This window comes from Diadema antillarum, unplaced genomic scaffold, assembly GCF_040938485.1.
Source record: "Diadema antillarum isolate AM-2024a unplaced genomic scaffold, OU_Dant_1.0 seq00000217_RagTag, whole genome shotgun sequence".
In the NCBI taxonomy this organism is placed as follows: domain Eukaryota; kingdom Metazoa; phylum Echinodermata; class Echinoidea; order Diadematoida; family Diadematidae; genus Diadema; species Diadema antillarum.
Window position 1 is genome coordinate 1,647,855 of NW_027271272.1, and position 26,508 is coordinate 1,674,362.

A 26,508-nucleotide genomic window follows, 5' to 3' on the forward strand; every position below is an offset into this window, starting at 1 on the left:
CATCTTTTTTTTTTCTGCTTCCCCATCAGCTCAACTGCTAATCATTACTTCTATCGTCACTTCTACTGGCTCTATCAGGAATTTCATGCTTTTTACAATTAAACCAATTCCAGGCTTTTGTTTGTTTCCTTGTTTGTTTTTGTTGTTGTTTTTGGTGTTGTTGCAGTTGTTATGTAATGTTTTGTTTTGTTGTTGCTGTTGTTGTTGTTTTTTTTAGGGGGTGGGGGCCAAAACCAGGCCAAAACAATGATCCATATATAGTCAAACCTCCTGTATATGATTATAAGGACAACCTGTCCATAGAAGCATAAAAACCTACCGCCCTTTCCCCTTCAGCACAGACTTACAAGGTCATGAACCTGACTGTAAAGACCACCCGTCCATGAATGTCACTTTTCTGTCTCTCTCAGGTGGCCTCTGTAGACAGGTTTCTGTGCAACAATACAGAAATGTCCAAGCAGGAATACAAGAAATGTAAAGGGAAGGCATGCAAACATTCAAAATGATGAGCTACTGTTAATGTGGCTCAGTGGATACAATCACAGACTCTTAATCTGAAGGTCCCTGGTTCAAGTACCCTGGCAGCAGCAGCTGCGGCTGCACGCAAGGGACGTTGTCCTCACTGCATAGTCCTCTTGAGGAGACCTACAGCCCTTGGTACCATGGCAGCTTGCTTTATCATGAGCATCTTTCATGACTACATCAAAACAGCTTAATTACCTCCAAAAATAAACATGCAGACACAAACATTAAGAATTTAAATAGTCAAGAGTTCAGTGAACTTTTCAGACTGTCAAAACTTGTGAAAAAAAACACATCCTGTATAAGCTGTTATTTTTGTGAGAGTTGAATTTTTGCGAATTTCGTGAATCACTATTGGATCGCGAATTTTAACAACACCCGAAAATTTTGCCATACGCTATGGTAACAATGCATTTATGATAGCTTCATGGTCGATTCGCGAAAATGTCTGCGACCTCCTAATTCGTGAAAATATCTGTGCGCCATAATAATGGCTCATACAGTACATGCTTCATAAATGTTCTATTAATGGTAGTAATACAATGTAGTATAGGTCTTTCTCTGGTACACGCATGAATAAAATTATTAAGGAAAACACTAATTCTACACCAAAATATGCCTCATGTATCGAAAGTACTTGATGCATCAATGCAATGCAAAGTAATTGCATAGTGGACACTACACTCTAAAAGAATTCCTACCTCCATGCAATCAGCTGATAATTTAGTCCAGCTATGTCCACCTTCGTAAATGCAGATAGTCACACAGATATATCATTCATTTCCAGGCATGTTATGTAGGTCCATTGACTATTCCACATTTGATATTTTGCTAAGTCATCCTTGCTGTATGTACAAATATTTTGCATGTGATAACTCACTACAGTACCCGACCCCAGTCCTCAAATTTGACTTTTGAGAGTCAGGAGTCGCTCTGCTGTCAGAGCTATTTCAATCGATGTGAGTCAACACTGTTGACATGGGCGGGGATTTGAGGTGGGTTATGATGAAACACCGTGCAGAACAATTAATAGTTAGGTTCACACAACATTTTCTGATCTTGATAATAATAATGATAATAGTTGATATTTTTAGAGCGCCTTTTCCACTGGATACAAAGCACTATGACATGTCATCCCTGGTCGCCAAAAAATACAAATTACCAGGCAGTGACAGTACAAGGCCAGTGCATATATAGGAAAATCAAAATAAGTAGGTCTTCAAATTTTGTTTGAAGTGAACCAGTATTGGTGATGATTTCAGAAGAGGAGGCCGAGGGAGATCTATCCTGAAATGCTAGTAAAACTCCATGGGAAAATCAGTCTAAAAAAAAAAAAGGAGTAAAAGAAGAGCTGCTTTCAATGAAACTGTGGAAACAAAGCACATCAGATCAACAAGAGTCTGATAAAAAGTATTATCTCGGTTGTTACAGTGTCACCCAGCAGGAAGTTTGCCTACATGGAGACTTTAGAATAGCTGTCTAGGTAGGTCATGTGACCAACATAGCAGTGATGGAAAAAAAAAAGTCTCACCTGCTTTCAGGGTGTTCAGACGCAAAAAAATTTATACTAGAATGGTATAGCTATACCAAAACGGTATAGCTATACGATGAATTTATACGTCTGAATGCTGACAAACGAAACGACGTATAACGAAACGACGGTCAGGGCATCATTTCGAGCTAGAACTCGATAACGAATCAGCACTCCATTATGTCCATTGTGCGTCTGAATGTATGGTGACCATAGAATGGTATAACTAGGCGGGGCTTAATGGGAGCGCGCACGAAAGGTGACCCAATAGCTGTTACTCATGACCACAACAGCATGCGCAGTAGGAAACTGCACATCTATACGACGCTTTCCAGAACGGTCGAGATTGGTGTCTGAATGGTCTGTCGGCTATACGATGATTCTTTATACCATACATCGTTTCTTTATCGAGTTTTGGTATAAACTGGCTTGCGTCTGAACAGGGGGTACGTCTCACACAAAAGACCACAAAACTGACATAAAATACCACCACTGATAGCATGATGATATGCATTTCAAGAGTTCTTCCTCGTAATCCCTGTTCACATCATTCGACATGCTGCAAGATCTATGCTTCTACCCTTGTAACAATTTCTCCCTCGAAAAATTCCAGCCGAAACAACAGATAAATATCCCTGCCTTATCAGCTTTTGCAACAAATTTGGCATTATAGATTTGCCCAAATCATTACAACCAGACTCCAAGATCTGACACTGGCTATCAGATACGGCTGGGTAGAGATATTTCAAGGTTTTTCTTTCAGATACTTCTATTTTAATACAAAAGATAGCAATTCTGCCATGATCTATAAAGGCATTTTTGGCACACCTGCTGGCCATTTTGACATAAAGTGACCTCAATACCAAAAAGTTGTAAAAGGACTGACTGCAGAGTGTAATGGCACTTGTAAATAACAAGCTAAGCAAAAACATAAACTATAGAGCTTTAAAAAGCTAAATGCCACTTCAAAGACACAGAGAAAACCATGCCCCATTTTAAGGAATTCTTACATGCAATAACTTGAACTGCTATCCAAATTACAGACAGATTTTCTGTAACTTTTTATCTTCAGCTTTGGAAAATATGTAAAAAGGACAAGCACTCCGTACAAAATCCTCAGGGCTCTTGAATGGATAAACAATAAACGAGCCCTGACATTTGTTATAGTTTCTTGACAGACACAGAAATGATAAGGGAGACATTTGCAGGGGAAAAAAAAATGTGTACAAACAAACCACAGGAGGGTTTTGACAGAAGACAAACATACCAACAGACAAACAAATAATGACAAAGACAGACATACATACAGACAGCAACAGACAAATGGCCGGAATTGTCATTCTCACTGAGAATATAGCAATGACAACTCTTGCTTGGCTTTACTTTTTCCATTTGTACTGCAATGGGCATTCAATATAATGTCACACTTTTGGTGCATTGCAAGTTGCGCAAGTTTTTGCTACCACATTTTAATACATGCATACAAAACTGATTCAGCAGTGTACATGCAACTTGCTGATGTAAAGTTCCATAAAAACCATGGCCTGGCCAGCTATGTGACAGCAATTTGTATTCTCAGGTTTGAGTTTCTTCAGTTTGTCTCCCTCTACAAATGAAAATTTGTTAAGATCGCAACTGCTGATCTGTAAATTAACAAACATGTCGGATCAGCAGTTGCGATCTTAACAAATTTTCATATGTAAAGGGAGACAAACTGAAGAAACTCAAATCTGAGCCTTCACCCCTCTGAATAATATCTTTCTTTCATTTAATTTGTATTCTGTTTGTGGCTGCTGAGGGGAGTCGAATAAGATGTCATGCCACTATATCATGGGGTTTGGTTTAGTTTTTCTTTGTTTCTTTGTTTGTTTCTTTGTTTGTTTGTTTGTTTGTTTGTTTGTTTGTTTGTTTGATTGCTTGTTTGTTTGTTTGTTAGTATAAGGTATTTATATTTTGTTTGTTTGTTTTTTTTTTTGCTTTTTCAGTGTTGGGAATCACTGAAATTCAAGACAGCAAATTTTCGCACAAAGGTATAGAAAGTCACACTTGTGTCTGGGATTTTTCTCTGCTCGTGTTACAGATAACTTTTGGTAGAGTTGCTTTTTTTCTCAAGGCTGGGTGTACTTTTGCACATTATTTTAAATGTACTACATACGCCATATATTCAGCAAGCCTAATTTTTCATGAATTGAGACTACCAGACTATTTTGCAAGTGGTAAAATTTGCAATCGTGCAGTACCGTACTGAATGGAGAAATGTATGCATGCACGTCACATTCATGTTGAGATCAGAGCCAATATTTTTGCATTTCTTTAAATTCGCGAATACATGTAGCACCAGACTTGTGAAATTCGCAAAAATATAAACCTCGCAAAATATGCAGCGTATACAGTAATTATATTGGAGCATTGAGTATTTGCCTGACAGGCCAAAGACTGTGTGATATGCCGCTGTGGGATGGGATGTTGATATGTGCACCTGTTATTCAGCAAGGAAACTCAATCCAATGTTTGAAGACTCCATACACACCTTTGAGACAATATTTGGATAGTGTTTCAGAAACATGGTTGTAAACGAATTCTTTTGTACGTGGGGGAAAACCCCTCAGAAACAAACAGAATGAGGGGTACAAGAGAAAGAGTGGGAGTATCAGAGACAGAGAGGAGGGTTAGAGGGGGGAAAGGAAACTTGATCAAGAAAGGGAGAGAAAAAAAAAGGAGATAGAGGAGAACAGACAAAGAAAAGGAGACACAAAGTTAGGAAGAGACAGGTAGGAACTGAGTATAGGAGGACAGTGAGTGACGAAACAAAAAATAAATAGAGGGAGACAGACTTACCCCCTGTTCAAACGCAAACCAGTTTAAACCATTCCGGAAAAACGTCATATAGATGTGTACAGTTTCTTACTGCGCATGTTGTTATGGTCATGAGTGACAGGTACAAGGTCACCTTTCATGCTCGCTGCCATTAAGCCCCGCCCAGTTATACCATTCTATGGTCGCCATATGTTCAGACGCACAATTAGACATGATGGAATTCTGATTCGTTATCGAGTTCTAGTTCGAACAATGCTCTGACCGTCGTTTCGCTATACGTCCTTTCATTATACGTCCTTTCATTATACGTCTTTTCATTATAAGTCGTTTCGTTAGTCAGACATTTGGTATAGCTATACCGTTATTAATAAAGTATAAATTTTTAGTGTCTGAACACCATGAAGGAGATAAAAGTTAGGGAGTAAGAAGGAGAAGGGCTACAGATAAACAGATGAAGAAGAGGGTAAAAGTAATAGAAGAAGAGGAAAGCAATGGAAAGGGGAGAGAGAGAAGGAAGGAAAGATAAAGTAAGAGAAACAGAGAAAAGAAGATATCAAAAGTGAGGGAGAAAGAGATAGAGAAGGGCTATAAATATAGCAAGAAGAGAAAGAAAGTATGAGTGAGACAGAGGAGATATGGGGGATGCTGTAGTTGATTTATTGAAAAACAAATCTCCAGGACAGGCAGGATTTCCAACTCATCTGTCTCTGTTTACTTTGATGTAAACCCGAGTTCCTGAGGAGATACACTCTCCTACCGTGTAAATGTTTATGCTTTGGGGTCAACAAACTTCAGTCCCCGTTCTGTGTTTGTTTCGTTGTGATTTGTGGAGTTCAGCAATATAATGCCCCACATGAACTATTTCACTAGGAGGTATAACACAAACAGGTAGGCCTACATGAGCAGTCTGGCTTTGTTGGCAATACTCAAATGTGTGCAATCTTGTGTCAGATGTGTAGGCCCACATATTGAATTTCATGTAGGAAATAAAGGATGACTGAATGTCTGGTCTCTATAAATCACAGCAGTCACTTTTAATGAGAACAAACTTTGAGCTGCCCAGCGATCCTAATCTAGGTATGGTGATTGTATTGATATCTACTCAGAAGCTGCATAATTAAAGTGACTTCTTCTCAATCTAGAAAAGATGTTGCTTACTTGGTGCACTTTCTAGTGGCTCAATGGGGGCCTTTGGCACCTCATTTTGCTTTGGGGTCCTATTATTACCAGTACTTGCATTTACATTCTCATCCAAGGATGCCAACATTCATTTACATTTTGATAGAAAATCAGGGACATTCAAAAAGAGAAGTGAGAGAGATATTCTTTGTGTCACATGCATCTCAAGAAGCAAAGCTAATTCCTGAAGCAGAGAGGATTTTGTGTTCTCTTCTCGGAATATCATGATACAATGGTGAAACATGTATTCCATTATTGAGACACAAAAAGTTTACATCAAAACTTAATAAGGAAGCACTTCACATTTCACGTAAGGAAGCATTTCAAACATTTCATCATATAGCCTACGGACCATTCAAAAACATTTATCTTGAAACATTTATCTAACAAAGAAAATCATGTAGATGTGCTGTTTAATTAAGAACAGCACATGTTGCTATGGTAGTCTCAGGAAATGACAGATGAGGTATGGTCACTTATAGAGTGTGCTCAGGTTAAGCATCGCCCTTTATACTGTGGTCGAAATACATTCAGACACACATATAAAGGTGATTCGTTACTGAGTTCTAATTCAAAACAATGCTCTGACCCTTGTTCCATTACATGACATTTCATTATATGATGTTCCAGTCAGCATTCAGACACATAAATCCATTGTATAGCCATACCGTTTTGGTATAATTTTTTTTTTTTTGCATCTGAACACCCTGTCCCCACATTCACACTGGGTCTCGCATCACAACTACACATGTCCTGTGGCACAAGTCATGCAGCGTGGGACTTTCTCCTCAAAAACCAAAGCGTGTACCCTCACCAGGACTTTCCCTATCCGCATGAAGTCAGTCGGGTCAGTAGACAAAATTTGGAGGGGAGAGTGACCTTGGGCCCTAATTGATAGCGCCCAGCTGTATTCATCAAATGTGCGCGTGTGCTAAGTCTGGTGTCAAGTGGCAGGGCTTGCCCGGAGCCCCAATCGCCCCAGCAGCACAGGGACAGTCAAGATAGCAGTGTGGACGGTCAGTCCATAAAAAAAGACAGGATCTCTCCTGATTCTCCCTGCGATGTTTTTAGGGACACTTGATGACTCTACTCATCCTTGAGGTAATTTCTTATCAAAATTGACAAAATCTGCTCATGCATTCATTTTCTTTTTTGAAACAAAATGGAGCTGAGCATTTAGATTCTTACATTTCAATACCCTCCCCAAAATGTTAGGCCTACATGCTACCAATGCTTACACAAGGCTGCACACTAAACCATTTTTTCTACTGGTCCGATCTTTTTGTCGAACCAGTAGGTACCCAGTTTTTCCTTTTTTTGCTGGTCCATTCCTGAAAAAGTTACTTGTCCGATAGTGATTTTTATGGTCAGGGGCCGTTGGACCAGTGCAAGTATGCAGCGTTGGCTTATACATCTTCTACATTATTCTCAACCTCTTGTAGAACATACAATTCTCAGATTTCACCTCATTGACCTTCTCTGACACAATAAGCCATGAGGTCATAGATGACAAAACCTCATAGCTTGCCTCTTGAAGTGACCTTCTAGGCCTGGAGAAGTCGAGAAGATGAAATCTTGCATCTTGTCTACAATACTCGTTTATTTATGTCTGCCTGAGAAGAGTGACCCTGATTTCAGCTGTAAGCTTCTCCATCCATTAGTACTTTTTTTTCTATTAAAGTCTGACTAGAGACTAATCCCCATTTAGTTTTTCTGTGAAAACAGTCGTATTTGTAACATGATGCTGCATTATGACGTCAGAGCAGTGAGTCTTTCCCTAGACTAATCCAAACTGACATTTACTATTTTTTCCCCATCGGCCATTTGCCAGCATTTTGAGTGTTTGCATGTGAATATACATGTCTTTGCAAACATGTGCATGTTGTACATACAGTAAACTTGCCACATAAAAAGCAGGTGCAGTTTTGTATGCGTAGGCTAAGATCTTACGGCAAATCATACACTTATACAATGTATATATGTGGCAACATTCATACTGATATTTCTTCTTTCTTGAAGAGGATTGAAGTGAGACTACCATGACAAGGATGTAAGGGGAGTTTTTTACCAGCAAGAATCCACACGGATGTTTGTGCTGCCACGACCAATATCTTTAGGCAGTGGTGGCACTGGGGTTAGAACATAAAACCTCTGGCACATTCAGCAGCTGGAAGCCAAACATAAATCACATGCAATGTCTATTGATCTTAGAGGACAAGTTCTCCAACGCTTAGCATATCAACACAACATTTCTCTTGGCTCTGATTCTAAATAATACAGTACAATTTGGTGCACAGTATGGAGGTTTCATCTCAAAATTAAACCTTAAATAGAGAAGTCACAGAATTTCAAAGTACATCATCATCCAATTCAATGTGATATAATTTGCAATTACAGGAATATGCAAATTGGAGTTGATGATATCATATTATTAAAGACAACGTCATCACCACATGAGTCGCATATTGATTTGCACACAAATTTTTCTATACTTCAGTTTCTGACATGAAAAAAAAAAAAGAATAAGCTGTCCTAAGCATAGAATCATTGTAGTCTCCATGTGATCTAGCAATATAGCATTTCAGTGGGAAAGGGGGTGTAGTTGCTCTAATACCCCTTTCAGGTAATCATGGATGCGGATAATAGGAGCAATAAGTCGTAAAATTTTGATTACATGAACGGGAGAGGAGTAAAAAAGTGCGCATTATTTTGATGCTGCTATTATCCGCATTATTGCAGCATGAGGAGTTGATCGAGAATACATGAACGCGTTTTATGACTTATGCGCACTAACATTCCACAGTTCGGTCAAAGGTCACTCGATTTCCCGCACAACCGCTGATTGCTGAGCTTGAGCGAGAGCTGTGCATACACGTGAGTCCCGTCCCGCGCGCGCTTGAGGATATATCACCGGAAACATTACGTCATTAAAGAGGCGTGCACAGTAACCATGACAAATACTCCCGCCTTTCGCACCGTTATATGAACGGGCGCTCGTAAAAGTAGTGCGCACTTCATGGGATATATGAACGCGATTTTGATTTCTTCATCCGCATTATTTGGATGCTGATAATTGAATCGCGATTACCTGAAAGGGGTATAAGCTATCCACTGAAAAGATGCTTTTCAAAGTAAGCCTATATTTCAGATTTTGTCTATAAGCCCCTGGAAAATTTTAGAGGTGAGGACATTCTTATCTATCTAAATTTGCATTTGTATTTGTGACTGACATTATTATTCAGTGAAAACATGATAAAGTTTGAGATTCAATAACTTGCACATCCCATTTTCATGAAATTCTGTCCATTCCCTGCACCTAATTTTTAAACTGTCTGATGCAAAGTTAACTGGACATGGCATGGCATTACCCTTTGATCATACAAACCGAAATATTTTGACAAGTTTCACACTTGGCTGGACCTGTGGATTCTGCACAATATCTACAATTTAGATACCTTGTCCGCTTCGAAGCCATTTTTCATGATTTTGACGCTTGAAAGAGATCACTGAAGTCGTGAAAAACCACAGACCTCTGGAGTTCTACCCGACTTGACTGATTGATTGCCGTGTTATCACAATGCATCTGCAGCTCTTGTCTAAGTTCTTTCATCTACGTAAATTTTCATGCCATTGCTGTCTCGCTCTGTGACGCAAAATTGCCGACTTTTGCATGATTGATGCTGAAATCTGTGACTGGCAAACACAAATCATGTTCAAGTACACCAAAGCTAACCTGCAATTTGTCCTGGGCAAAAAGGGAGAGAGACAAACAGACAGACATGATGGTACTGAGATGGAGAATAACAACTATAATATCGTCCTCGAGATGGTGTTCATGCTGTGAGAACATTTTTGCGCCACAGTGCGAAATGCTCTTTTTCGAGCTGCACAGCAGCCTGCTCCCCACTGCAGAGCCCGCAGAGGCACAGCAATCGTTCAAACTGTGAAAATTAGCCTGTCGATTGCCCTCATGGACAAACATGAGAGATTGGACAATAGTAATGTTCTATCCAACTTTAGCCACTGTATTTTGGTGATAACAGTGATGTTCATACAGTGCCGGTTCAAACTACTCTTTGACGAGATAGAGACTCGAAAGCTCACTTTGACATTACGGACAAAGTGAACACAGTCATAGCCATTTTTTTTTTTTTTTTTTTTTGGTAACACAATTTCTGCAGTTATTTGGATTAATATCTTTTCTTAAGGATGAACAAGTTGCAGCAGCTGTCTGTTTACTGTCAGGTAGTGTATTTGTTATAAACAATAATTGTGATCACCTTGAGCACCCATGAGTGAAAATGCTGCATATCATAAATGTCTGTTATCATTATTATCATTATTATTAGTAGTAGTAGTAGTAGTAGTAGCAGTAGCAGTAGTAGTAGTAGTAGTAGTAGTAGTATCATCACTAATATTATTATTATAATTATTAGATTGCTTGATTGACAAGGCATGTAAGACAGTAGGCCTGTAAGACAGTAGGCCTACATAATTCAGTGCCAACATACAAAAATTAATATATTTTTTTTGCATCATATTGCAAAACTTATTCAAAATGAGCTGGAGACCACAGGACAAGACTGTCTCAAGCCAATGCAATTAGCACCATCTTATACTGCATTTCCATCCAGGTGCTTCAACAGAATATTTAGAGGGACACTGCACTTAGTGTTTAAGAATCCAACACCAGACCTGAATATACGCCCTGATTTTGTGATGCAGTACACTGCTGGTACAATATTGTATTTATCCAAATTGCATTGCCATAATTTGACAGAAAAATAAAAAACACAAATTTTATCAAAATTACCACTACATCGAATTGATTGAAAAAAAAAGTGATTAAATTTGGTTTGATTTTGAAATCACATTTTAGTCAGATAATTGATGGCATTTTCTTTCTGAGAGGAAAATTACAAATTAATTGTAAATAGTCCTAAGCAGTAAAAACAACAATCAATCACATTCATATTTTGGTCATAACTCAGAAAATTCACCTGTATCACCATAAAATCAACCTTAGTCAAGGTTGAAATGCCTATCATTCTACCCCTTTCAGACTGGGCAATGTTCAACAATGTTTGGTTTGCAATCTCTCTTGACAATTAATTCCTGTTGGAACATTTGATAAAGCACCAATCAAAACTGAACAAAAGTTACCCCCTTCCACCACTCAGTTTACATGTAAAAAGGGTTCACAGAAAGAGTACAATATGTCTATCAAACTGTATCAGGAAACCATTAAGAAAGTGGGGGGGGGGGGGGAGGGCAAAATGTATCCCAAACAAACCCTACCACCTTTAATAAAGAAGAATTAACAGGGCCAGACAGTCAATATATGGCATAAAGCATTCCAAGGGGTTCAAAGGGGTTGGACGTTAATTTACCTCATGACGTTTCAGCGCTGCAGTTCATCGAAATGGCCTCCGAATACAATTGCGCTGGTGATAAAGCACCAAGTCCATTTAAACAGTCCTTGCCCCCACTTGCGACACATCTTGGCATATTCATTCATTAAGCCATGGAATACATGAATTCATTTCCGAAATGAAGGGAACTTACATAGCTTTCTATTTGAATCAAGACTGACCAAGCGAGAGTAGGTTCCATTTCGCAAACACAATTTGATAACATTTGCATGTATTTGCTATCTAAAATAAACAATAGGCCCAAGTCTCACTCTGGTGCATCAATAAAGTATATGAAAATGATTTTACTCACATCCATGTTCTTGCCTAAATTGAAGATGTCATTGAATCACAGGTGTGCAGTGGCATTATGGAAGATAGTCTTTAATCAAGACTGATGAATGGCTATTCAGCACTCCCACAAGGAGGGAGAAACACATTGAAAGCAAAATGTTTTGGAATCAAGGTAGGATGGTCCTTTCTGTTCAGTTTTATGTAAAGAAATTGATATTACATATTCAAAGACTGCATACAAATTACAATGAATGCTTTTACATGATGGTTGGCAAATGGCAACAAAAAAGTTCTTCATTCCCCCTCCCTTTTCAGTTCACTTTGCAGCTTCAGACAACAACTGAAACAGTACTAACAAATATGGTTGTCACTATCAATAATAGAAGCATCTCATCATATGAGTGCCACGCATTTTAAGATTAAAAAACTACAATAACACATTCTGATAATCTCAATATTTTGATTGAATAGTGCTGCTGTTAGTTACATAGACCTGCAATACATCCAAAAGCCTGGGCTGAGGTCATGCCAATCCAATTAAAATCCATTAATCTGTTCCAAGGTACAATCGTAAACCGTAGGACATCAACATTCCTGGCTTTAATGTAGTGCGCAGTCTATCTATTCATTTCGATGGCTTCCTCAACCATGAAAAAAAAATAAATAAAGAGCTAACACCCCCCCCCCCCTGAAAAACAGTCAAACAAAATCTTCTAACCTATAAAATGAATATATATACGTTGCATTAAAAAACAAAAACAAAAACACATGAGGGCAAAATATAATGCTTTTGATATACGCATCATCAAACTGCTTTCCCTGCAGTCTTATCTGGAAAAACAAAAACAAACAAATACACATACACACAAAAAGGATAGGGCATACTCTTTTTTCTGCTATCTTTCGTAGAATAGCATCACCTAAAAAGTCTAGTCACTCTCACCAGATAATACTATAGTTCAAATTGGTCATCATACCCTCAACATTCATTAAAATGGTACTATTTGCTCATGACAGTCTCTGAAGCATTTCTGCAATACATTTTTTTTAAGTTCACATGATAGATTATATGTCTTTTTGAACCTCACTGCACGCAAAATTCCAAAAGGTATTTCATATTTTACGCAAGCAATGCTCTTTACCCACGGAGGTGGCAGCAGTTGAACAACATTTGCAAATAAGAGCATCAGATTTAATTCACCAAGCCTTGATCCAGTTAAGGTCTTCAATTAAAACATTAATCTAATGAATGGGCCATTACGCACCAAAGGTTGGGGCCATCCCCTCTCTCAATTTCTTCAGAATGTATGAGCCCACGCAAACCAAATGAGGCCTAACGCTCCATTAACCTTTCTCCCAGCACCCCTGACCACCCTGTGTAATTAACGTGTACTTAAGAGAAAAAAAATAGCATAATATATTGCATGGAGTCAAACAAATGAACCCTTTTCCAATATCTTGGGGGTGCCAATTGTAGGATACCAATTGGCTTCAGAGGTCAGCACGAATGTTCTGATACTGCTGTTATACAGCAGAGTGGGGCAAAAACACAAATTATGCATATCAAATAAAGCTTTTAAAGCAAAGAAGACATTCATTAGTACCTAATTCATGAAACTTTGTGAGTATACAAACTCAGCAAAGAAGATCTATACAAATGTGGGCAAGGAACTGACAGGGAGGTCACCTCCTAGCCTAATTGATATGTCAATCCATAGCTAATTCAATTGAATTGAAACAAATGGATAATATAACAACCGATTACATTACAAACTAGAGAGGGGCCGTCAAAGGCGGCAGACCCACGCCTTGTACAAAGTCGGGGTAAACATACTGTGCATTCGGTCATCTACCAGAATTCGGTCACTTAATTGCCAGTGTCCTTTTTATCACCAGCCAGTGCGTTCTACCAAAGATCGTACACTGAAGTGTACGATCTTTGGTTCTACAGTCACATCACACGCAAATCACATCATTTCACATACGGTAACACTCATTCACCACAGGAAAGTCCTTTAGTCTCCTCCAAAAATCCATCGAAAATCCCAAATTCCACCGTCAAAAGTGCAGATTCGGAACTTTTCCAAGCGCGCGCGAATTAAGTCCAGTTTTAAGAGTATTGTCTACGCGACGGGTCGCCGAAAAAGCGCTAAAAATCGAGAAATACGCCGTTTTCTTGCGGGATATTTTGATTATAGCAAGCCGAGAGTGTGTTGATATCAAAGGTCGTATGAGTGTACGATCTTTGATGGTATCCACAAAAGCGCAAAAGAAAAACAAAATTTACGTACCCCCTAGGCAATTACCCCTATGATTAGTGTCTACGGGAATTATTCAATGCAAGGGTTAAATGCAAATGTCTACTGCACCAGTATTAGGTCACCAACGAGCGCCGCAACGTCCCCGATGCTATTTTGCACCAACAGGGTAGAGCGCGATGCATTTTCAGCGGCCTTGCACACGCATTGACATTGAGCGCGCATATCGTGCAGTGTGACTGCGACCGAGCAAATGCTCCTCCAACGAAAAAAACAATCAATTTTAATTTAAAAAATCATCAAAATACGGGCCAGTTTGTGACGACGGAGAACGAACTTTCATAAATCCAGAAGGACATAGTCCTTCAAATAGGCCTAAACGTAAATTTCGGAATTCTTACGAACATTTGAGCAGCGAAGTCCGATCGTTTGGGAGTTTATGTTTTCGTATGGTAGCGGAAAATCGCAAAGTGAGAAACGGGATATTTTCGGAGTGGTCACTATACCATGGGGTCAAAACTTAAAGGTCGCACAGAATTTGCAAGGGTCAACCGATTATCACCAAAATCTAATCGATTCTTTCCTGTCATTATCCAGACATCCCCTGAACATTTCGTGCAAATCCGTTTACCCGTTCTCTTGTTATCTTGTACACAAACAAACAAACAAACAAACACACAAACAAACAAACAAACACACAAACAAACAAACAAACAAACAAACAAACAAACAAACAAACAAACAAACAAACATACGGAACCCTTTACATAACCCCCTGCCGATTTTCATCGGCGTAGGTAACTAAATATATTACATTGCATGCCTTGGAGAATGATGTGATTGCAGCGATTCACGGAAGGTACATGTATGCCCGGGAGAACGACGCGAACGCTGGCGGGGCCCATATGTATAAAACGGTCTCATGCGCATTCGCGTCATTCTCCCGGGCACACTTTCCTTGAATCGTATGCATTTGTATCATTCTACCAGGCACACGACGATTTGATTGAAGACAACTCTATTCCGACTTTATAATAACCCCTGAGTGCCAGCTCTCTCATGTCAGTTTATACATCATGCATTCTCTGGTGTTCGTACACTGTAGGCAATAAATCTTGTTGCTACAACATTGGTGCTTTACATTCAATGGTTACTCTCCATTATCTCCAGACAACACTCATGAATGATGACAGCATTGAAGGTGCTGTGGGATATATTCAATTGCAAATCTTAAAGGTGCATAGTCCCGGTAGTGCAGAGGGCGCTGTTGATGATACTGCCGATCACCGTTAGCATTGATACGAAGATTACCGAAGTTGAGCTGTCATCAAGAGTAAAGTGCGTAGGTGTTGCTAAGTAACGTTGCCTTTGTTGTCTTCTCTGCGCATCGCGCAGTCTGTAATAATGCCAGGGTGCGTGCATATGTGCTTGTTATTATGACATCACAAAAGAAGTTTGCTAAAGCTGTCATCGCCCTCAGCCAAATCATGAGCCAAACTGTGATCGGACCACTGACTACAGTGGATCAGACTTCTTCGGACTCGGGGAAGTGGGCCAAAGCGTAAGCGCTAAAGAGGAGTCGATAGCGTAGGTCTCTATAGGAAACTTGCGCCGTGCGCCCGTATACGCATTTGACTAAAACACCGGGACCATGCACCTTTAACCAAGGAGGTACGAGTTCTCTCGTACCTCCTTGTCTTAACTATAACAAAATGTATGACTGCAGGGATCAAGCAGTCAGGTAGTGTGTTACATGGTTTGGATGATGCACTTTTCAGTTTTTGGCAATACATCATCCAACACATTATGATCTGATGTCTGAAATAAAATGTCTACTACAAGTGGTAGCTTCTACAGCTATGTAGAAATAATGGAACATACTACCCCCCCCCCCCCAAAAAAAAAAACAACAACAACAACAACAACAACAACAACAAACAAACAAACAAACAAATCAAAACAAAATAAAATGAAAGAAAAGTTTTAAAGACAAGGACATGAGCAGATAATCTTTCTGCAAAAATATCATGGTCATGGAGATAGTAAGGCCTGTTCCTAACTTTTGAAGCAGTAGTATCAAAAATTATTTCATTATCTTATATTATTCTTATCATTATCTTAAAAGAGAGTTTTAGATTGTTTTTGTTTGATTTGTTCACTATTACATGGCATTATGACAACGGCAGATGATACATTAAATACTCTGTAAGCCTTGTCCTAAAATATCAACCTACCATACATGATCAAATGGCATCCTGAATTGGTAGTCCCACAGCCGTTGACAGCTAAGACGGACGATTCACACAAAATATTGATGGCATCAGTGCATCCTACAGACTATGCGGCCACCCCCGTGCAGGCGGAGTATCCAATATATAGCTACCGTCAGAGGCGACAAGCTTTAGAGGACAGCTGAGAAGGGGTTCGTCATATTAATTTCTAATTTTCAAAGTTCACAAAAGGCAGAGAGCGCAGGAGCCCACGGCGCCTCACCTACGCAATGGGGACTGGGTCAAGGATTCTGATTATAAAACTGGAGTAAGGTAATTTTGAGTTCCATTAAGAAGACAACTGAGGTTGCACACATTTGGTCTCTCTCTTTGTTTCCTATCATCTTCTTCTTTTTCTTCTCCTTCTTTTTCCATCTTCCTCTGTTCCTCCTCTTCCTCCTACTTCTGTTTACTCCCTTCTGTACATCCCAACTTCATTTTCATCATAATCTTGCCATCTTTCTCCTACTTGGTCTATTATGGTTCCAGGACATTTGTTCCCATGACAATTGCCCCCATGAAATATCTGCATGCTATTAAGCCAAACATAAATTCTACACACAAATATACTAAACCTTATCCTAATCCTAATCCTCACATCAAAATAAACCTACAACCTTATCACAACTCTAACCCTACCCCTAAGCCCTTAGAGAAAATAAGACCGGAGTAATTGTCACTGGGGCAATTGTCGCAGGAGCAATTGTCACAGGAGCAAATGTCGTATCACTATCTGTTAATCCCCTTCTTCATCTCCAACTTAATCTTTATCTTTATCTTCACCATCTCCATCTCCACTGTCGCAAATTTTCATCGTTGTAATCTTAATTTTCATCTTAATCAATGTCATCTTCACAATCATAATCTTCATCTTAATTTTCCTCTTCATTGTTGTTATCACCATCTTCATCTCTATCGTTGCAATCTCCATCTTCAGGATCGTCATCTCTATTTTCATCACCATCTACATCTTCCCCCATCATCTTCCCTTAGTTTTCTCTACCACCTTTGAAATACCATGAAATGGGGCGCTCAGTGCCTTGGACTGAACGGTTGTACAAGGTGTATTAAAGGCAATATGTGCAGTTTGTAAAATACCCTCTGCTATAAAAAAAAAAAAATCAATGGTAACCATAATCACCATAGTAACAGTCAGTGACCAGAGCTGTTTAGGCCAATCAAAACCAAGGATTTTTATTGAAATTGTCAGGGAGTGACAACATGTCAGGGCTGACAACTTTCATGAAATGGAGCCCAGAAAACTGAATGAACTCATAACTTGATGATATCATTGAAATTATAAAGCATAATCATTATTATTATCATTATTATCATCATCATCATCATCATCATCATCATCATCACCATCATCATCAAATGACCAGGAGTCCAACACTGAAGACAAATTTAGGTGTTTTCTTTTTTCCTCTTCAAAGCAGTGCATAAGTTTAACAGGACGCATAAGATGTGCACTGACCACATCCTTGCTTACACATGCATACACAGGTCAGGTCCACAGGGTCACACTGCATCAGGCAAGGGTCAGTTATGATTTAGACTCAGATGTGTGTGAGAAATAAAGGTCTTACAGTGCATTCTTGAAATGCTTCCTCTCAAAAATCACAACAGGAATTTCACTGAAAGCTTCACTCATCTCCTGGCTTTGATTTCAATGCCATCATATCAAATCACTTTCCCCCCGGAGGGTGAATTCTCCTCCGAAACCTCCTGAAAGTGACTATTTCATCTATAGGTGTCCTGCCGAATATTGCCGATGCCATGCAACCAGCGATGACTCACGTGAATCGAACGGGACTGATGAAATCTTTGCGTGATTGGGAAAATATACAAAGGGTGATGTCAGCCTAGCTTTCCTGTCACCGTTATATCTGAATGCTCAACAGGATCATGGTCAGACAGGAACTGAAAATGAATTTTTTTGCCAATGTTGCCTAACTATAAGTGTATTCCTTGTCATAAGGTGACTCATAGAAAGAAAGAAAAAAATCCAGAGATACAAACACTGTATTCAAATATAATTCCTAACATGACACAAAATGTGTAACATTTGCCCCACTATCCCACAGTGTATGTGTGGGAGTCATTAGAATTAAAAGGAAACTACAAAGACAGTTATTGGTATCACTAATGTAGGCATTCTGTCTCAGATGTAATATCCGGAACTATGTACAACATAAAAGAAATGCCAGGAGTATAGTGTCCTTCCGTGCTTTGCAGTCAGGAAATGATCCCTTCAAAATGAGCGATAGCTCAATACCCTGCTGTAATTCAAGACAGCACAGATCCGCAATTTGAAAAGCATTTGAAGATGCCCTTCTTTCAGCCACAACATCCGGGCTCAGGCATGCTTGAACCTTCAGTTTAAATTATCCGAGGACAAATGTGCAAGGCATTAGTCATTAGCCCAATGCAATCATGTTTTTTTTTTTTTTTTCTTAAGGTGTATGTGAAAAGGGGTAGGAGTAGGGTGGGCCACCTTGATCAGGAATAAATCAAGGATCGATGAAAATCAGTTTTGAAATGACTGAGATATCGAAATAAAAAACAAAGTAAAACAAAGTGGTCCTAATAAAAGGTACGTAGGACCACGTTGCTTTAGTTTATTTTGGGAGATCTCATCCATTTCAAAGTCAATTTTCATCAAGTAAACTTTGAAAAGATAAAATTTGTCTAAGCTATTGTCAGAGCTTAACCCTATCGCGACCAATGGCAAGTTATCTCGTCAGGATCTGCGCCGCGTTCCAGCCCAACGAAATACACACCTGTCTATGATCGTGAATTAAAATCTCCGTATGCTGCCCTCATTCTGTAAAAGTTGTCACTTGTGCCATTTGCATGTTCGCTGCTTCCGCTTCATATAGGCACCAAAAGATGGGGGGTACCATTGAAATTTCTTGTGAAAATTGTCAACAATTGTCAACATCTTTTAGACAGGAAGAGTTCTCATTCATGGCTTGTGAGAAAACATTTTCTTGACTTGAAAAGCAGTTTGCACTGAGCACGCTGCTGCACACATTCAGTCTCACAAACACACACCTACCCAAGCACACAGAGTGAGCACCCATGAAACCCGCTTTATTCCGTAACAGTCATTGTGAATTGATAAGGCAAATAATGCAAATTGTTGGGAAGTATAAAGGGGAATACAGTAGTTTTGGCCAAGTTTTCTTGTCTCCTGAATTCAAATTCTATTTTGTCACAGCAAGGATATTCTTTCAACTGATACTCACCTTGTATGGAGAGTCAATTCTTCTCTCTCACAAAACAGCAATTCTGGTATTCTGCAGAGGAAAAACAAACAGTAGAGGGGCAAGAAGTTATGTACCGTGTATAGAAGGGACAGTCCCTGTAAAGAAAAATAGTTATTAGTTCACACACACACCCACACACACACACACACACACATGCACACACACAAAAAAACACATATTTCCTTGAAAGATGAAATTCACTATGTCCCCGGACCCACTTTTCAGTTGTTTGTGCTGTATCTTCACATTTTTTTTTTTGCATAATATCTGTGTTTTTTAGCATTAATCATTGTTAACATCTCATTTAAAGCTAGAGGAAAAATTCTACTGCATTACAGTCCTTTGTTGACTCTAAATACTGTAATTTAACTCTTTATGTGCCATGTTCGCACGCCCGACTCAGTCGACGTGCGAACTGCGCATATTCTGCTCAAACGCAAAAACCCGCCCAATCCGATCGATAAATCACCAAATGGCACAGTAGGTTAGCCTACAGTGAAAGCGTTCGTCACGATTCCGTTCCTCTCACATATAGCTTGCATTTTATGTGGTGATTGACCAGCAAAAAATGTTCCCTACTGAATTAGCGTGTAAATTCTAAGTTTCTGTCGCTGCTTTGTGTGCAGAAGTCAAGCATTTACAGTAATGTAGCTGCTGGTCATTTGAAAGCAAAGCAATCATAGATTTGTCATACAATTCACATCAAAGCAAGACTTGGCATTTTCTCTACAACTGTTCTCACTACACGTCGAGGTTATAGCAGAAATGTACAAAAGTTACATAGATTTGAAACACAGAATGTTTTCTCAAAGCATAACTGCTTTGGTGTCTGAGAATAATGTGGCACACGGGGAGTTTCCACCTTGGCATATAAAGAGTTAATGGTTCGTTTTAGTTGTACAATTTAAAGGACAAGTCCACCTTCATATACATGTGGATTGAGTGAAGGCAATAATATTAGTAGAACACATCAGTGAAAGTTTGGGGAAAATCCGACAATCCGTTCAAAAGTTATGAATTTTTTAAATATCTGTGCAAACACTGCTGGAGTAGAAGACTACTACAGTGTATGATGTCACATGCGTACAACGATATAAGGAAAATAAAAAGAGAATTTCACAAAACTTGACTTTTTGAATAAAGTGCACATTTCTTCGACTTGTTACTGACTTATGTTAGGGGTAATATTATTATGACTTCTGAACGAGAGAAGTCGAGCGTTCTTTTAATATGTGATAAAAGTGAGAATATCTTGACTTTTCTTTATACTTTCTTTATCTAGTTGTACTCATATGACATCACAAGCTATAGTAGTCTTCTCATCCAGCCATTACTAAGCAGAAACTTCAAAAATTCATAACTTTTGAACGGATTGTCCGATTTTCCCCAAACTCTCATTGATGTGTTCGACTAATATTGCTGCATTCACTCAACCCACATGTCTATGAAGTTGAACTTGTCCTTTAAGGAGCCACTGGCAAGATTAAAATGTACGTGCAGCCCTACAATGAGGTACCAGGTGTACAATGTACATTCTCATCATTCACACATGCAGGCTTTACATACTGTACATCACTTATGTGTACATAAGCAGCCAAATTGAGTTGAGGAATAATGCATCCCGAAAGAGCAGATATCCCGACTGGCAATTACATCACGTATATTAAAAATGATATACAAAACTCAGAGTCCACTGTGCATACTGAAGTCAGTGCTGCTCTCTTGAGCAGAATCATGCGTTGGGTACGAAATCATGCACGTCCTCAAATCCTTGGCGCTTGAAAGTGCACTTTTCTCCCACATAGGAAGCACAGTGTGAACTCTGAGCCCCATCTCTCCCACACAGAATGCAGATTAGACAAACCACTGAAGAGAATGTCAATGGCCGCTCGAAAAACGAGGTCTCCAGTTGTTTTAAATGTATTACCTACATTGAGTACACCTAAAATGGGGGAGGGTTATAAGTGCCCTCTATCACCAAGTCATTGCCTCCCTTGTAATAGGAAAATATCAAAAGTTCATTTGCTTCCCAACCATCCGCATAATATGAGGAAGTGTTCCGACTATTAAAAACTAGGGCCTATACATTTGACATCAAATTTTAAAGGACAAGTTCATGTTGATATTTACATAAATGTGGATTGAGAGAATGCAGCAATATTAGTAGCACACAACAGTGAAAATTTGAGGAAAATCGGACAATCTGTTCAAACGTTATGAATTTTTGAAGTTTCCGTGCTTTTACCACTGGATGGAAAGACTACTACAGCTTATGATGTTACATGCGTAGAAACAGTATAAAGAAAATACAGATTTACTGTACATGTTACATCATTCACTGTAGTAGTCTTCTTCATCCAGAAGTGACTGTGCAAATACTTTAAAGATTCTTTTGAACGGATTGTCAGATTTTCCTCAAACTTTCATCGATGTATTCTCTCGACATTGCTGCATTCACTCAATCACATGTATACAGTTAACTTGTCTTTATGTATGCTACAACTTGGATGAGCATCATGATGTCTGATTTGTGCATACACTGTACCTCTACCATTATGCTCTACCTGTATTTATGTGTATTTATGTAGACTATATCTTAAAGGTACAGTTTACCTTTGGGAGCAGTGATTTTAAATATGTTTGAGATATCGCATTTGATGCATATGTGTAGGTCAGTTGTATCGCAAAACATCCTGCAATGTAAAAATTTTGCAATAAAGCCTAAAATATAAGGAGTTATCACCATTTTTCTCAATAAGCAAAAACTGTCGACAGTTTAGTCTAAAAACATTTTTATTATAACTTTTGCTTACCTTACATTTGACATTAATCATATTGATTCAAATTTTTACATTGGTTGTTTCTATCCCCAACTCACATTTCAGAACTATTTTGAAGTTCACTACAGCTGGGTTTTTGTTTCATCTGAAAATGGTAAGTTATGCCTTTAAAGTTAACACAAAATGTAGGGGGTCATTTCACCCCAAAGTAAATTCTGGAGAACAAACAAATACAATGTATAAATATTACGACCATGGCATGTGATTATGAAGCATCTAGTTTTCACTACATGGAGATAAACACTCTGCATTATTTGTTGTTTGTGCTGGTGGTGGTGGTGGTGTTTTTATGTGTGTGTGTGTGTGTGTGTGTGTGTGTGTGTGTGTGTGTGTGTGTGTGTGTGTGTTGCTGTTGGCACTAGGCCTAATCGGTTCTTACCCTGTATCATTCTTTTTTGTGCATCTGTCACTTCCTCATCACTTTTTCATGATCCCAAAAATCATTCAGCTTGTATTGTTCCAACAGACACATGATACATGATATCCCTGATGAACTACTAGCCATATTCTGGAACAAATACAGGTAGGCAATTTTCTTTATAAAAAAGCAACATACATTACCTCAATACCGGGTGTCCCAAAAAAAGCGGAACGGTGGATTTTCAGTACCTTGCGTTTTAAAAGTGATATATTTTTTGACATCATTAGAAAGAGCATCTTCCGCAGAAGACCATGATACCAAAATCATTAAATTTGGTTTAGTACGTTTTATTCTACGCCATTTTTTGTAAATGCAGTCATTTTCAATTTTTTGCGACTTATGAGATAATAATTTGGGTGCAACACGCATTCCATACGGTGAATTGTGTAAGCTCGTTGATCCATGTCAACAAAAGATAACGCTTTCATATTTGGAGCGCACAGACACACACACTGTTTTTTCCTGGCCCGTGCCCAATGTGAAAGCTGTATCTTTTGTTGACATGGATCACCGAGCTTACACAATATTCACCGTATGGATCGCGTGTCGCACTCAAATTATTATCTCATAAGTCGCAAAAATCCGGCGAAATTTGACAATGACTGCATTTTCAGAAATTGGCGTAGAATAAAAAGTACTAAACCAAATTTAATAATTTTGGTATCATAGTCTTCTGCGGAAGATGCTCTTTCTAATGATGCCAAAAGATATATAACTTTCAGACCGGAAGGTACTGAAAATCCACCGTTCCGCTTTTTTTGGGACACGCGGTATAAATCCAATACGTCATGTACATTGAATAAATGTGTGAATTTTTCATGAACTGCCTTGATACATTCGATGTCACATACTGTATATGCCATATATTTTGCGAGTCTAAATTTTCGCGAATCGGGAATTCCCGACGATTTCGCAAGTGGTTAAATTCGCGATCATGGAGTCCTGTACTGGACGGAGAAATACGTGTGCGTCACATTCACATCGGGATCAGAGTCAACATTTTTCGCGTGTCTTTAATTTCGCGAATAGCACCTGACTCGCGAAATTTGCGAAAATAAAAACCTTGCAAAATATTTGGCGTATACAGTAATATGTAATTGTGTCAACTCTGAAAAGGATCACTTTTGTGTATAAAAATCACTTGACTAAAAGAATAGTTGAGAACTGTTTTCTGTCCTGTGTCAGGTGTCAGGATATGATTACATAATAAAATACGCGAGATTCATAGACAATCTGAAAGGTGTGCTAGAAATGAATCCATACATACAATGTACATGTGTACAGTGTACAACCTATGCCAGTGGTCGACAACATTTAAAGGTCTGCAGCCCCTCCCCCCCCCCCCAAAAAAAAAAAAGAGAAAAAAAAAAAACCTTTGCCCTAAATCTTTCACATTCTCTTCCTTATATGCAGACCTCCCCTACAACTAAAAAGAAAAACAGAAAGAAAAGAAATCACCATGACTACAGACAAGACTTTTTCCCCTGTCATGTTTAGCATACTATTTGCCAGAAAGCTGTCTGCCCTCTGGGGGACAATCGCTGTACCATTCACCTTACGAAATCCCGGTTGTGTAGCATATAAAGAGAAGGAACAGGGGGGAAAAAAATATGGAGCATTATCAAGAAATGCAGCCCTCTCCATATGCACATATTTTGCGTTTCTAATAACAAGCCCACGTCTTGTGATGTCATACAACTGCACTGACGTCATGAGACGCTCTAATGAGAGTGATTTATAATGGCTACCACTGTTAGTCCGCTCTCCTTGAATTTAAGATGGCATCCAGCCATTATATGTTCACCTCAATGCGCGCCTTCATCCAAATCATGTTTTTCCATTCACAACGGACATGAATCACAATGAACAAGTCCCGTTCACAACACACACACACACAAACACACACACACACACACATACACACACACACACACACAAGTAATGGTTCTGGAAATCATTTTTTTGTTTTGTATTTAAATGCACTATAAAATCTAATAATTGTGTGTGGATACACAAAAACTCTTGCAATATCTATCATGATGAGAAGATCAGTCTATCTTGTCGGAGTAACCATTTGCCATGCCCGCCATGTGAGAACAGCATGCAAAGAAACAATTATTTTTTTTTAATAAAAAATGCAATTCTATACAGGTCAGCAAAATAGGGTGGCAAGAGAAACATTCCTGTAATTGCTTTAAATAGGCATGTGAAATCTGGATATTCAAAGCACTAATAAATTTATACCTTGGTATTTTTGCAATGTGTGTGAACGGTGGCAAATGAAATTGATTTTCGCATCGCGATGCCAGAACCAAGTGCTGTGAATGTGGCTGAAGTTAAATTTTCCACCCACGATGGATATGAGTCACAGTTCGGCAAACAGAACAGGATTTCCCCCTATACATGTATCTTGGCCCTAACGAGACAAAAAAAAAAAAAAAAAAAAGAGGTGGAAGCAAGAAAACACAACTCACTGATACAAAAAACACACCAGATGTGAGAAAACGTGACCTTTGACCTCAACATCTGCTTCGCCAGCCACCGCACATCTCAGACATGAACAGCAAGCAATGACTTCCAGGAACAAGGACACGACTCGACTCTCAACAGCTGAAGGGGTCCTCCACTCCCTCTCTCCAGTGATGTGTAAGCCAGAGTCAACTGACGTATTCTATTCTACTATCGTGTTCACGGTGGCTTTGCGACTCCACAGCTGATGCGCATCTTGTTCGCGACTTGTACAGCAGCAATATCATATCAATGTGAACATTTGCACACCGCCTTAATTTTAGGCAGTGTGGTCGCGTCTTGCATCAACACCATCTAAAACTAATCCTCTGGCCAATTAAGCTTGACTACGGAACTGGTACGAGATAGCTGCCACTGTGAACACAGTCCACATCAGAGGTGCACAAAAAAGTTCACAGTAGTCAACTCGCAAAATTTGCTAACTTAAAAACATAGCAGAGTTTCTATGATACTATATCCATTGACCTAAACAATACTAATTGTATCTACACACACTGAAACATACTAGTCTTATTACAGCCCAGCATATTGTACACTGTATACAGGAGCGACCCTCAAAATTGTTTTGGTGTATTCAGCTGTGGGTTGCGTTTCTAAACGATTCTGTTTTTTATTTGTTGTTGCCGTTGTAGTAACAGTTTGAAGCGAAACACTGTTTCACATAATACTCACAGCTTACTGTAAAATGAGGAATGTTCGCGTGCATTTTGATTTTCACAAATTTCATGAGAACCAAGATTCGCAAAATTAAAATGCACACAGAAGTTCTTGTCTACACTATACGCATTGAATGTTATAGGCAACTCGCGAAAATGTCATGCCGCGAAAAAGGCCGTTGACTCCAATTCGCAAAAAATTTCATGCCGCGAAAATATCATGTTTCACAGTAAGTCAAAGAGCCGATGTGAATACCGTATAGTTTCTGATGTGGTACATGAATAACACACACATACAGTATACACACAAAACAAACAAGCAAACATGAATGCTCTACCATATGTTGTATGGTCTAGACATTTTGACAGTACACTTCAATTTGTAAAGCATACACTTTTATTTGAAATGTGCAACATGTGGGAAGTTACGAAGGTAAACTGGCATCATAAATTTGCTAATCACTTCACTGCTACAGGACACTAGTGCAGACAGATCCTTCTGATTCTT

The 26,508-nt window shown here is 39.0% G+C and overlaps 1 protein-coding gene across 1 annotated transcript in view; it reads right to left on the reverse strand.

The window, feature by feature from the left end:
- Positions 1 to 26,508, reverse strand: part of LOC139729116 (E3 ubiquitin-protein ligase RNF19A-like) — an 89,419-nt gene that overhangs the window by 56,424 nt on the left and 6,487 nt on the right. Inside the window, exon 2 of the mRNA XM_071640043.1 lies at positions 19,534 to 19,584. The gene's annotated coding sequence lies outside the window, so the exon portion shown is untranslated. The remainder of the gene's footprint in view (positions 1 to 19,533; positions 19,585 to 26,508) is intronic.